We start from the raw sequence: 14,525 nt of genomic DNA, 5'->3' as shown, positions 1-14,525 counted from the left end.
CTATTCTCAGCTTTAATAAATGAATGGAATAAATCACTCTCCAGTCCAATAAGCTACTTAATATAACAAAATAAATGAAGGGAGTGAGCTCTTACTCATCCACTTCATCACAATCAATAAAACCCAATATTAATAGTGATTTATGTGCATGATGCCCATATTCTTATTATTAGCTATCTTCTGCAAGTGACATGACTTTAGCTCAAGCTCTGACAGTGAAAATATCAACAAGAAGCAAAGGAGTCTAGATATGGGAGCTCAACTTTAAAAACAGTCCCAAATATTAAATACATTTTTAGCACTCTTGGTATTCATTTGGTTCCCTACCTCATTTATTAAAGAGATTGATGCCCATTGGATAAATCCTTCAACCTCTTTGGGTCTGTTTTCCTACTTGTAAAATGAGGGGGTTGAACTGGATCATCTCTGAAGAACCTTTTGGTTCTAAATCTAAGATCCTATGACCCCATACCTAACTATGGATAAAGGCCAGTAGGGATAGGCACTGAACCTATGATTTCATTGTATAGAGAACTCTCAGATGAGAAGTTCCTTTGCTAATATAGGTCAGCAACTTTTCTACACCTCAGAGTCTCAGACAGTTGTCTAAATTAGAGCTCTCAAAGTTTGAGTGGCTGGTCCAGAGTCATAAAGACAGTTTGTGTTATAAGTGGGTCTTGAACTCTCTCTATTCACTACTTGTATTACTTCCCTACGTGTGCCTATATGATGCCCAAATGAGTAATTTTATAAGGTAAAGATGTTGCTCTGTGTCAAACTAAGATTGACACTTTGAAGAGACAACTTGAAAAGTCATTAAATACATTCAGTTGAAATTAAGCTGAGGTTGTCATGATAGCCATTGAGATTCAAAAGGGCAGCTAGAGAAGGCAGATGGAAACCAAGTAACCTCAAAATAAGATTATGCAAAGGAGAAAGTCATTGAAGGAGCATGATCTAAAGTGAGACTTTACCTCAGTGGTACAGGAATTTGCTACAGAAATCCGCCTCAGTGAAAAATTCAAAAGGAGAGACATGTTGTAGAAAAAGAAAGTTTTAAATTGGTCTTTCAATTTCTCTTTGTGCAAGGTACTGGGGGAAAATAATAGCATGTTATTTTATAAGACATATAAATAAGACATGGTTCTTGACATCTAGAATCTTAAGCTTACAGTTTAACAAAAGAAAAAGATATGTTAAAATACAGTTCAAGAATGTATATGAAAAGTTTTTCTTTGGGCAGAAAGCAATTTCATAGCATATCTCTGTAAACCACAGAGACTAGGTGGGCAGAGCACTTCCAGATTTCATGACTCTCAGCAGATTTCTGAGCAGAAATCTCAATCTAGAATTAATGGTGTTTGACTATTTAAAAATCAGGAGCAAATAGGTCATGTGAAAGAGAGTTAGGGCAAAGCCAATTTCTAAAAGCACATTATTTTTATGTAGGCTGAACTTTTTTAACTCCACTTTATATTTTGGGGTTATTTTGAAATGAGGATATTGACTAATGAAAGCTCAAGCCTTAGACTACATGTAATATCAGCTTACTGCCAATTCACATGGAGATGTGTTGAGCTTGCTTCTGAAAGTATGTGATGTTGTACACAGTCATAGCAATAAAGTATAATGATCAACTGTGAATGACTTAACTATTATCATCAATGCAAAGATCTAGGACAACTCCAAGGGACTTATAATGAAAAGATTATGCACTACCATAGAAGAAATTGATGAAGTTTGAATGCAAATTGAAGCATTTCATTCTACACTTTAGTTCCTCCATGAATTTTTCTCTAGTGTAAGCAATATGTGTCTTCTTTTAGAACATGATGAACGTGGAAGTATGTATTGCATAATAATGTATGTACAATCTGTATGGGGAAGGAGTAGAAAAGAGGGATTGAATATGGATTGCAAAATGTCAGAAAAAATTGTTTACATGTTCTGACATGTAACTGGGAAAAACAAAATAAAAAACAAAAGAAAGTTTATGATAAAGAGACCTATTCCCCCTGCTTCATACTAGGCACAGGTATTCTGCGACTATTTCCTGTTGACCTACTTCATGGTGACAGAAAGCCTTTTAATTCATTGTTAAGCTAAAATTGAGTGTATATACAAAAGTTACAAAAAGATGACATTTCTCTTCCCCAGAGGTTTTCCAGTGAAGAAGAAATATTGTAAACCTCTTAATGAAGGAGTTTCATCCACCATTTTGCTATGTTACCAAAGCCACATGTGTTCTTCTTCTTTTCTTATGTTTCTTCTTCCCTAATTTTAGATGAATGCGGATTACATCATGACCCTATGAGCTTCAAAAGGTTGAGAGAACCACCACAGAGCAAAATATCCTGGAAGATACACTAATAGCACCTGGAGAAGGAAAATCCTGAGGAACAACCTTCTTGATTTATTCCAGCAGGAAAACTAAGCTGTAATAGAGACTAATGGTTTCATGTACAATCTTTATTTTCCTATTTTTACTTACATATGGACATGACCATATTTGTTGTTGCTTACAGTCATAATAAAATAAAATTTAAAGATAATGAATTTTAGAAAAGGACTGAATGTCCTTTGATGACTCATCATTAGCACATAGTGTCTTCATGCTGGATTTGGAGACATAGTAACTGAAAATGGCCCTGTATGACATTTGATGAATCATTTCTCCTCCTCTGGATCTCTTTTGTAAAATGAGGAGACTGATTAGATGACTTCTGATGTTCCTTCTAGTCCAAAAGCCTAAAGTTCTATTAAAAAGCTTGTGATTTGTGAGACAGGAGGAAATGTAGATGCAAGATGGATAGTAAATTGGCTTCTGAGTCATAAAGAAATTCTTGCTCTGATATATATATACTATGAGACACTAGCCAAGTAAATTAATCTTTTAGAGTCCTAGTCAACTCTTTTTGCCAATAAGCAGGGAGGTGGAAGAGTGGATAGAACACTGGACCAGGATGACCTGAGCCCAATATGGCCTTTGATATTCATTAATTGTGTGATGCTGACCAAGTCTTGTTACTTTTGCTTTGGTTTTCTTAACTGTAAAATGGGGACAACAATGATACACTTTTAAATTTAATCTGCATCATTAACAATTTCTGAATCACTTTATTTCAACTTATCAATATATTAAGACATTTGAAAACACAATATGCAACACTTGTGAACTTCCCCCTCTACAAGGGGGTGGGGTGGAAGTGTCTTGTTATATCTCTTCTACTGAGCATTCCTTTTCTTGACTTTTATTATCATCTTAAAGGTAGACTGTGTTCTCAGGGTAGAGGGGCATTCTCTTATATTTCAGCTTTTCTTTGCTGCTACCTTCAGCTCTAGTTCTGAGTTTCTAGAAATTTCAGTTTTTTTTCAATATGGTATAATGGCCTTTGGACAAGGAGTTCTGAAAGCTACCTGCTACCACTGATTCAGGCTTTCCCAGTCTTGCAGAGTTTAGAACACTGTGAGCTACCTTGTGGTTCAATCCTCACCTGGGGCTTGAACAGGGTCTCTGGGCCTCACCCTGGGCTTATAGTGGGCAGGTGCACCATCAATACTCTAGCACTGGTGCTCAGGACCTCATTGCAGGGCAGGGCAGGGCAGGGCAGGGACTCTATACCTTAATTTGGGCTTGCATTAGACAGGCACACTTCAGACAGGCTTGCATTAGGGCTTGGGGCCTCAACATAGACTTGAACTACATCTTGAAATTCAAGGAGGAGCATGGGTACTCTACTGTTAGATTAAGCAAGTTCTTAGAGTTTTAAAGTTGGCTTTGGCCCAAGTCAAGAACCCAGAGCAGTAGAGATAGGGAGGAAAGGCTTGCTGTTGGGTTATGTTGATATTCCTTGGTGCGGCCTTGTTGTGGGTCCTCTATGGCTTTGCTGCTGGTGTTGGATAACCTTGCCATGGGCCATGTGCTCCCCTCTCACCCCAGAGAACCAGACCCTCTTTGCATATCTTCTAAGTTATTTTCTACAGGATAATTGCCTCACTCTATCTCATTGTTCATTCTGTCCCTCCAATATTCATTATGAAGTGTTATTTTAAGGTTGGTTGGAGAGGATCCTTAGAAAAATTTGAGGTTTCCTTACCTCTCCTCCTCCATCTTGGCTCTGCCCCCTCTGATTCATTTTTAAAAATCTAGATAATCAACAAAACAATAAATCAAGCTCTGATTTGTAACTTTTTATGATTTTTAATTTCAAGTTTGTTCCAACCCATTTGTTTATGACATGATTTTAGCAGACTGATCGTGTCATCCTCCTTCTAGCACCCAATAAACTTCAGTGGATCCTTTTCACCTTCAGGATAAAATATAAATCCCAGAGTCAGATCGCTAGTAATGATAATAACAACAATAGGAAACATTTATATATCATGTAATAAATGGTAGTTTTCAGGATTACAATAAAGGTTTGGAGTCTGCAAGTAATTTATAGAAAAGAATCTGAATGTGGAGGAGAGTAGGAACTTGGTTGGACTGGCACCTACTCCCCTTTCACCTTCCCCTGATGAGGCTATTGATAACTGCAGCACAGGTAATGAGGGGTTCCCTGATGAGAAAGGGGTGATGGAGAGTTAAAGGAAGATCTCTCTTACAAAATAAACCCAGGGGTAACCCCAGTTTCCCCAGCATGGAGAAGATCTGGTGATAAGTCTAACTGGAGGCTTTGCCTCAGATACCTTCCCAAGTTTCAAACCAAAGTACTTGACAGAATCTGACTGCGGTTTAGATGTTTAATGATATAACTAAAGGCAGGTTGGGATATGGAAAGAGGGACTTGGTATCCCTACTTATTTTCTACCTCAGTCCTGGATTTCATGGCCCTGATCCCAGCTAATTTCCCAATTTATCTAATATTTATCTAGCCTAAATAAATAATAGAGCAGGTGCAAGAGAGCTGGAGGAAAAGGGGAGTTGGACTCACCTCATCAGTGAATCCATGGTTTCTTCTGGGTTTGAAGGATCTGATCCTTTGTAGGGACATTGTTTGAGGTGTCAGACTGATGATAGCTTTGCAGAAGAAACCTGAAAGTTGAAGCAGAATAAATATTCTTCTGGCTCTTGGTGAGGCCCTCAGCTAGAAACTTATGTCCTGCTTGGTCAAGGTCCCAGCACAAAAAGCCCAGAATTCCATTTGGATCTTTCTCAGGTCACTTTTTCTTTCCCAGCATGCTTTGCTCTCCAACCGATGTTTTTGCTGCTCAAGCCTCTCTGCAAATCTCCAATTTCCTCTCTTGCACCCATCATTACAATCACTTACAATGTGCCAAGCACTGCGCTAGGTGATTTGCAATAATTAGCTCATTTGATCCTCACAGTAACTCTGAGTTATACATGCTATTATTATTCTCATTTTATTGATGAGGAAACTGGGGCAAACAAGTTAAGTGACTTTCCTAGAGTCACAGAGATAGTAAATGTCTAAGTCCAGATCTGAAATCAGGACTTCCTGATTACAGGACAAGTGCTTAATTTACTGTAACACCTTGATGCTTATGGACTGGAGGCTTGATGTACCTCATGGATAGATTCTTGATTAGTCTTTTTAATGCAGATTCTCATGAGTATTTATCAATACTCTGGGCTTTCTTAGCATTGGTTTGTAGGATCTCTTAACGAATGCATTTTTGCTCATCGTGTTTATTCTTTTAAACCTTAATTACTGGGCTTTATGCCAGGGGAACTCACAGCTTCTCAGTAATGATCACCATGCTAATTGTCCATGGCTAGGTCACAAGGCTCCTATGAGGCAGAAACGTGAGATGTAGTAGTGTGTGTTTGTGTTGGATTAGACCTCTGATTTCACCAATATAGGGGACTTCCAGGGAGGAAATTTCTTCTACTAATGAATATTGATAACTTAGAGTCTTAGAGAATAGCCTGAGGTCCTGAAAAATTAGAGAACTTTCCCAGGTCACATGACCCTTATGTTTCAGAGCCATGATTTAACTCAGGTTTTACAAACTTTGAGACTAACTCTCACTGTGCCATGTTGTCTGTATTACAATGAAAAATCTTAAACAATGACCAAATTTTGCAACTTTTTGTACCTTCTGTAGGTTTTACTTTTTTACTTGGATTGTAATTTGAGATCATATTGGTTTTTCTTACTGCAGTAAAATCAGAAAGAAAATGGATTAATCTTGGGTGACCTAGTCTCTCAGTGAGTTGAATGACCAAACTGGGAGCCTCACCCCATTTGGGGGCCAGATTTGGTATTAGGTTTCAAGGAGGATATTGTTCTTCTTCCTAACTTTCTTTTAGGATAGCCCTTATAGAGGGCATTTTGTGTTTCTTTAAACAAAAGGTAATAGAGTTACACTAACATCTTTCTTTTTTAAAAAATGTATTTAGAATATTTTCCATGGTTACATGATTCATGTTTTTTCTCGTCCTTTTCCCTCTCCCTCTCCTGGAGCTGACAAGCAATTCCACTGGGTTATACATGTATTGTTGTTCAAAACCTATTTCCATGTTATTCATATTTGCAGTAGAGTGATCCTTTAACATCAAAACCTCAATCAGATCCCCAGCAAACCATGTGATTGATCATATGTTTTCCTCCTGCATTTCTGTTCCCACAGTTCTTTCTATGGATGTGGATAGTGTTCTTTCTCATAAATTCCTCTGGATTGCCCTGGATCATTGCATATCTACTAGTAGAAAAGTTTGTTACATTGATTGTGCCACAGTGTATCTGTCTCTGTGTACAATGTTCTCCTGGCTCTGATCCTTTCACTTTTCATCAATTTCTGGAGATTTTTCTGGTTAACATAGAAATTCTTCAGTTCATTATTCCTTTTAGCACAATAGTATTCCATCATAATTGGATACCACAATTTGTTCAGCCATTCCCCAATCAATGGATACTCTCTCATTTCCCAATTTTTTGTCACCATAAAGAGCATGGCTATAAATATTTTTCCTTATTGTCTCTTTGAGGTACAAACCAATCAGTGGATCAAAGGGCAGGCATTCTTTTAAAGCCTTTTGGGCATAGTTCCAAATTGCCCTCCAGAATAGTTAGATAAATTCACAACTCCACCAGCAGTTTATTAGTGTCCCAATTTTGCCTCATCCCTCCAACATTTATCACTTTTCTTTGGTGTCATATTGGCCAATCTGTTAGGTATGAGGTGGTACCTCAGAGTTATTTTTAATGTGCATTTCTTTAATCAGAATGGATTTAGAACACTTTTTCATGTGCTTTTTAATAGTTTTGATTTCATCATGTGAAAACTGCCTATTCATATCCCTTGACTATTTTTCAATTGGGGAATGACTTGATTTTTTTGTAAATTTGACTTAGTTCCTTATATATTGGGGAAATAAAACCTTTGTCAAAGTTTTGTTATAAAAATGTTCTCCCAGTTTGTTGCTTTCCTTCTAATTTTGTTTGCATTCGGTTTGTTTGTATAAAACCTTTTTAATTTGATATAATCAGTCATTCTTTTTACATTTTGTAATGTTCTCTGTCTCTTGGTTGGTCTTAAATTATTTCCTTTCCCACACATCTGACAGCTTTATTATTCTATGTTCACCTAATTTATATATGATTTCACTCTTTATTTTTAAGTCATTTACTCATTTTGAATTTATCTTGGTATAGGGTGTAAGATTTTCTAAGCTTAATTTCTCCCATACTCTTTTCCAATTCTCCCAGCAGTTTTTGTCAAATAGTGAGTTCTTGTCCCCAGTGTTGGAGTCTTTGGGTTTATCAAACACTATCTTACTAAGGTCATTTACTCCTACTCTTTTCCATTGATCCACCCTTCTGTCTCTTGGTGAGTACCATATTGTTTGATGACCACTGCTTTATATAGTACAGTTTAAGATCTGGTACTGATAGGTCTCCATCCTTCACATTTTTTTTCATTATTTCCCTTGATATTCTTGATCTTATATTCTTCCATGTGAGCTTTGCTATCATTTCTTCTTCTAATTCTATAAAAAAGTTTTTTTTTTGTAGTTTAATAGGTATGGCATTAAATGAGTAGATTAATTTGGGTAGGATTGTCATTTTTATTGTTTAGATCTAGTTTTAATTATGTGAAAAATGTTTTATAGTTGTCTTCATATAATTCCTGTGTTTGTCTTTGCAGATGGATTCCTGAATATTTTATATTGTCTAGAGTGATTTTAAATAGAGTTATTCTTTCTAACTCCTGCTGCCGAATTTTCTTGGTAATACATAGAAATATTGATGATATATGTGGATTCATCTCATACCCTGCAAATTTGCTATAGATATTAATTATTTCCACTAGCTTTTTAGTTGATTTTCTAGGATTCTTTAAGTATACCATCACATCATCTCCAAAGAGTGATAGTTTAGTCTTCTCATTGCCCATTTTAATACCTTCAATTTCTTTTTCTTCTCTAATTGCTACTACTAGTGTTTCTAGTACAATATTAAATAATAGAGATGATAATGGGCATCCTGACTTCTCTCCTGATCTTATTGGGAAGGTTGCTAATTTGTTCTTATTGCAGATGATACTTGCTGATGGTTTTTAATATGTACTGTTTATTATTTTGAGGAATGGCCCTTCTATTCCTATGCTTTTTAGTGTTTTCAATAGGAATGAGTGTTGTATTTTGTCAAAGGCTTTTTCTATATCTATTGAAATAATCATGTAATTTCTGCTGATTTTGGTTATTGATATGGTAAATTATGTGGAAAGTTTTCCTAATATTAAGCCATCCATGTATTCTTGGTATAAATCCCACCTAATCATAGTGAATAATACTTGTGATCCACTTGCTGGAGTCTTTTTGCTAGTATTCTATTGACAATTTTTGCATCTATATTCATTAAGTGTATTGTTCTGTATTTTTCTTTCTCTATTTTTGGTCGACCTGGTTTTGGAATCAGTACCATATTTCTGTCATAAAAGGAATTTGGTAAAACTCCTTGCTTCTTTTGTCAAATAATTTATATAGAATTGGGATTAGTTCTTCTGTAAATGTTTGATAGAATTTACTTGTGAATCCTGCTGGCCCTGGGGATTTTTCTTAGGAAGTTTCTTGATGACTTATTCAAATTCTTTTTCTGAGATGGTATTATTTAAGTATTCTATTTCTTCTTTTGTTTTTTAAAGTAATTTATTTAGTCAATTGAGAACATTATTCCTTGGTTACAAGAGTCATATTGTTTCTCTCCCTCCCCTTCCCCACAGTTCCCATAGCCAATGCTCAATTTCACTGAGCATGTGTCCTTGATCAGAACCTATTTCCATGTTTCTGGTGTCTGCATTAGGATGTTCATTTAGAGTCTATATCCCCAGCCATATCCCCTCGACCCATATATTCAAGCAGTTGTTTTTCTTCATTTTTTCTACTCCCACAGTTTTTCCTCTGAATGTGGATAGTGTTTTTACTCTTAGATCCCTCCAAGTTGTTCAGGATCACTGCATTGCCACTAATGGAGAAGTCCATTACATTCAATTGTACCAGTATATCTATCAGTCTCTGTGTACAATGCTCTCTTGGTTCTGCTACTTTCCTTCTGTATCAATTCCTGGAGGTCATTCCAGGCCCCATGGAATTTCTCCAATTTATTATTCTTTTGAGCACAGTAGTATTCCATCACCAACATATACCACAATTTGTTTAGCCATTCCCCAATTGAAGGGCATCCCCTCATTTTCCAATTTTTTGCCATCACAAAGAGCACAGTTATGAATATTCTTGTACAAGACTTTTTTTCTTATTATATCTTTGGGGTACAAACCCAGCAGTATTATGGCTGGGTCAAAGGGCAGACAGTCTTTTAGCACCCTTTGGACATAGTTCCAAATTGTCCTGCAGAATGGTTGGATCAGTTCACAACTCCACCAGCAATGCATTAAAGTCCCCACGTTGCCACATCTCCTCCAGCATTCATTACTTTCCATTGCTGTCATGTTAGCCAATCTGCTAGGTGTGAGGTGATATCTCAGAGTTGTTTTGATTTGTATCTCCCTGATTATAAGAGATTTAGAACACTTCTTTATGTGCTTATTAATAGTTTTGATTTCTTTAACTGAAAGTTGCCTATTCATGTACCTTATCCATTTATCAGTTGGAGAATGGTTTGATTTTTTGTACAATTTGTACAATCTTTATAAATTTGATTAATTAGACCTTTGTCAGAGGTATTTGTTATGAAGATTGTTCCCCAATTAGTTACTTCCCTTCAAATTTTGGTGGCTTTGGTTTTGTTTGTACAAACAAAACCTTTTAATTTGATGTAATCAAAATTATTGATTTTACATTTTGTAATTTTTTTCTAGCTCTTCCTTAGTTTTAAAGTCTTTCCTTTCCCAAAGGTCTGACATGTATACTATTAGTGTTCACCTAATTTGCTCATAGTTTCCTTCTTTATATTCAAGTCATTCACCCATTGTTAGTTCATCTTGGTTTAGGGTGTGTGATGTTGATCCAAACTTAATCTCTCCCATACTGTCTTCCAATTTTCCAAGCAGTTTTTTATCAAATAGTGGATTTTGGTCCCAAAAGCTGGTATCTTTGGGCTTATCATACACTGTCTTGCTGAGGTCACTTAACACAATTCTGTTCCACTAATCCTCCTTTCTGTCTCTTAGCCAGTATCAAATTGCTTTAAAGTGCTTTAAAGTGTAGTTTGACATCTGGGACTGCAAGTCCTCCTTCCTTTGCATTTTTCTCATGATTTCCCTGGATATCCTTTATCTTTTGTCCTTCCAAATGAACTTTGTTATGTTTTTTTCTAATTCAGTAAAGAGGTTTTTTGGTAGTTCAATGTGTGTGTTACTAAATAAGTAAATTAATTTGGGCAGGATTGTTATTTTTATTATGTTAGCTCATCCTACCCATGAGCCTTTGATACTTTTTCCAATTGCTCAGATCTAGTTTTAATTGTGTGGAGAGTGTTTTGTAGTTGTGTTCATATAGTTCCTGTGTTTGTCTTAACAGATATATTCCTAAGTATTTTATATAGCCTAGGGTGATTTTAAATGGAATTTCTCTTCTAATTTTTGATGCTGAAATGGGTTGCAGATATTTAGAAATGCTGATGACTTATGCGGGTTTATTTTGTATCCTGCAACTTTGATAAAGTTGTTGATTATTTTGACTAGCTTTTTGGTTGATTCTCTAGGATTCTTCAAGTAGAGCATCATATCACCTGCAAAGAGTGATAATTTGTTCTCCTCATTGCCTGTTTTAATACTTTCAATTTCTTTTTCTTCTCTAATTGCTACAGTGAGTGTTGCTAGTACAATGGTAAATAATAGAGTTGACAATGGACATCCTTGTTTCACTCCTGATCTTATTGGGAAGGCTTCAAATTTGTTCCCATTGCAGATGTTTGCTGATGATTTTAGATACATACTGTTTATTATTTTTAGAAAAGGCCCTTCTAATCCTATGCTTTCTAGTGTTTTTAATAGGAATGAGTGTTGGATGTTGTCAAAGGCTTTTTCAGCATCTATTGAGATCATCATGTGATTTCTGTTGGTTTGATTGTTAATATGGTCAATTATGTGGATGGTTTTCCTAATATTTAAACATCCTTACATTCCTGGTATGAATCCTACCTGGTCATAGTGAATAACCCCTGTGATCACTTGCTGCAGTCTTTTTGCTAGTATCCTATTTTTGCATCTATATTTATTAAGGAGATTGGTCTATAGTTTTCTTTCTCTGTTTATGACCTGCCTGTCTTTATAATCAGTACCATATCTGTGTCATAAAATAAATTTAGTAGAATTCCTTCTTTGCTTATTCTGTCAAATAGTTTGTATAATGGTTCTTTGAATGTTTGATGGAATTCATTTGTGAATCCATCTGGATCTGGGGATTTTTTTCTTAGGGGGTTCTTTGATGGCTTGTTCAATTTCTTTTTCTGATATGGGGTTGTTTAGGTAGTCTATTTCTTCCTCTGTTAGTCTAGGCAATTCATATTTTTGTAATTATCCATCCATATCACCTAGATTGCCATATTTATTGCCATATAATTGTGCATAATAATTTTTAATGATTGCCTTAATTTCCTCTTCATTAGAAGTGAGGTCTCCTTTTTCATCTTGGATATTGTCTATTTGGTTTTCTTCTTTCTTTTTTTAATCAGACTGACCAGTACTTTGTCTATTTTAATTTTTTTTAAAGTACCAGCTTCTAGTCTTATTTATTAAATCAATAGTTCTTTGACTTTCAATTTTATTAATTTATCCTTTGATTTTTAAGATCTCTAATTTAGTCTTCATCTGAGGATTTTTAATAGTTCATTTTCTAGTTTCTTAACTTGCATGTATACCCAATTCATTGACCTATGCCCTCTGTAATTTCTTAATATATGAACTCAAGGATATGCATTTTTCCCCTGAGTACTGCTTTGGATGTATTCCATAGATTTTGAAAGGATGTCTCATCATTGTCATTTTCTTTAATGAAGTTATTAATTATTTCTATGATTTGTTCTTTAACCAACCTATTTTGGAGAATCTTATTGTTTAGTTTCCAAATAATTTTTGATTTGCTGCTCCATGTATCCTTACTAATTATTATTTTCATTGCATTCTGATCTGAGAAGGTTGCATTTATTATTTCTGCTCTTTTGCTCTTTTTTGCAATGTTTTTATGCCCTAATACATGGTCAGTCTTTGTGAATGTACCATGTACTGCTGAAAAGGTGTATTCCTTTTTGTCCCTATTTATTTTTCTTCACATATCTACTAACTCTAATTTTTCTAAGATTTCATTCATTTCTCTTACCTCTTTCTTATTTATTTTTTGGTTTGATTTATCTAGTTCAGATAGAGGAAGGATCAGGTCTCCCACTAGTATAGGTTTTGTATCTATTTCATCCTTGAGTTCCTCTAGTTTCTCCTTTAGAAATTTGCTTTCTATGCCATTTGGTGCATACATGTTGAGTAGTGATATTTTCTCATCGTCTATATTGCCTTTTATCAGGATATAATTACCTTCCCTATCTCTTTTAACTAGATTTATTTTTACTTGGCTTTGTCAGATATCATGATTGTGACTCCTGACTTCTTTCTATCAGTTGATGCCCAATAGATTTAGCTCCATCCTCTTACTTTTACCATATGTGTGTCTACTTTCTTGATGTGTGTTTCTTGTAGATAGCATATGGTAGGGTTTTGGTTTCTAATCCACTCTACTATTCACTTGTGTTTTATAGGTTAGTTCATTCCATTCACATTCAGAGTTATGATTACCAGCTGTATTTCCCAGCATTTTGATTTCCACTCCTAGTCCTGCCTTTTCTTCTTTCACTATTTCCGTCTACACCAATGTGTGTTTTTAATCAGTCTCCCTAATTCGCACTTATTTTATTTTCCTTTCTACTCATTTCCCTTCTTATTTCCCTCTTATTTCCTTTACAGTCTTTTTTACTACCCCTCTCCCTCCCTTTTACTGCTTTTCTCCCCACCAGTCCATTTTTTACTCTTTTACTTCCCTATAGTGTGCAAATTAATTCTTTGCCCCAATGGATTTGATTGTTCTTCCCTCTTTGAGTGAATTTCAATGCATGTAAGAGTTGAGTATTTCTTATCTACAACCTCTTTACACTTCCAGTATATTGATGTTCTCTCCCCTCCCACCATAAGTTTCTTTGTGACATATTTTTGTTTCTTTTCCTATTTCTTTTAGCATTAACCTCTTTTTAGCTCTAGTTTTGTGTATATATATATACATATATATGTATTTATGCATACATATATCTATATACCTATTTATGTCTTGTCATTTCATCCTATATAGTTTGTCACTGTTCCCTCTAAGTGTAATTCTTCTAGCTACCCAGGTGATAATAACAATTTTAAGAGTTACCAATGACCTCTTTTCTTATAGGGATACATATCAATTTAACTTATTGGGTCTCTTAAAAGAAGGTTTTTTTATTTTGGTTTTGTGGGGGGGGGTTGGTTTTGTTTTTCTTTTTTAATGACCTTTTTTCATTCTCTTGAATTCTTTGCTTGGGCATCAAACTTTCTGTTCAGGTCTGGTCTTTTCTTTACATATGCTTAGAATCTTTCTATTTGTTAAATGACCATACTTTCCCCTGTAAAAATATATTCAGTTTTGCTGAGTAATTGCTTCTTGGTTGTAGACCTAGTTCTCTAACTTTCCAGAATATCATATTCCATGTCTCTCAGTCCTTCAATGTAAATGCAGCCAGATCCTGTGTTATACTCACTGTGGTTCCATGGTATCTGAATGACTTTTTCTTAGCAGCTTGTAATATTTTTTCTTTGGTCTGATAGTTCTTGAATTTGACTATAATTCCTGGGTGTTGTCAGTTGGGGATTAAGTACAGGAGGTGATCTGTGGGTTCTTTCAATCTCCACTTTTCCCTCTTGTTCTAGAATATCAGGACATTTTTCTTGGATAATTTCCTGTAGTATGATGTCTTTGCATTTTCTTTTGTCATGGTTTTCTGATAAACCAATGATTCTCAAGTTGTCTCTCCTGGAACAATTTTCTAAATGGTGTGTTTTGTGAATGAGGTGCCTCATATTTTCCTCAT

This window comes from Monodelphis domestica, chromosome 7 (genome assembly GCF_027887165.1).
Source record: "Monodelphis domestica isolate mMonDom1 chromosome 7, mMonDom1.pri, whole genome shotgun sequence".
NCBI classification, from domain to species: domain Eukaryota; kingdom Metazoa; phylum Chordata; class Mammalia; order Didelphimorphia; family Didelphidae; genus Monodelphis; species Monodelphis domestica.
Note: the sequence above shows the minus strand (reverse complement) of the source record.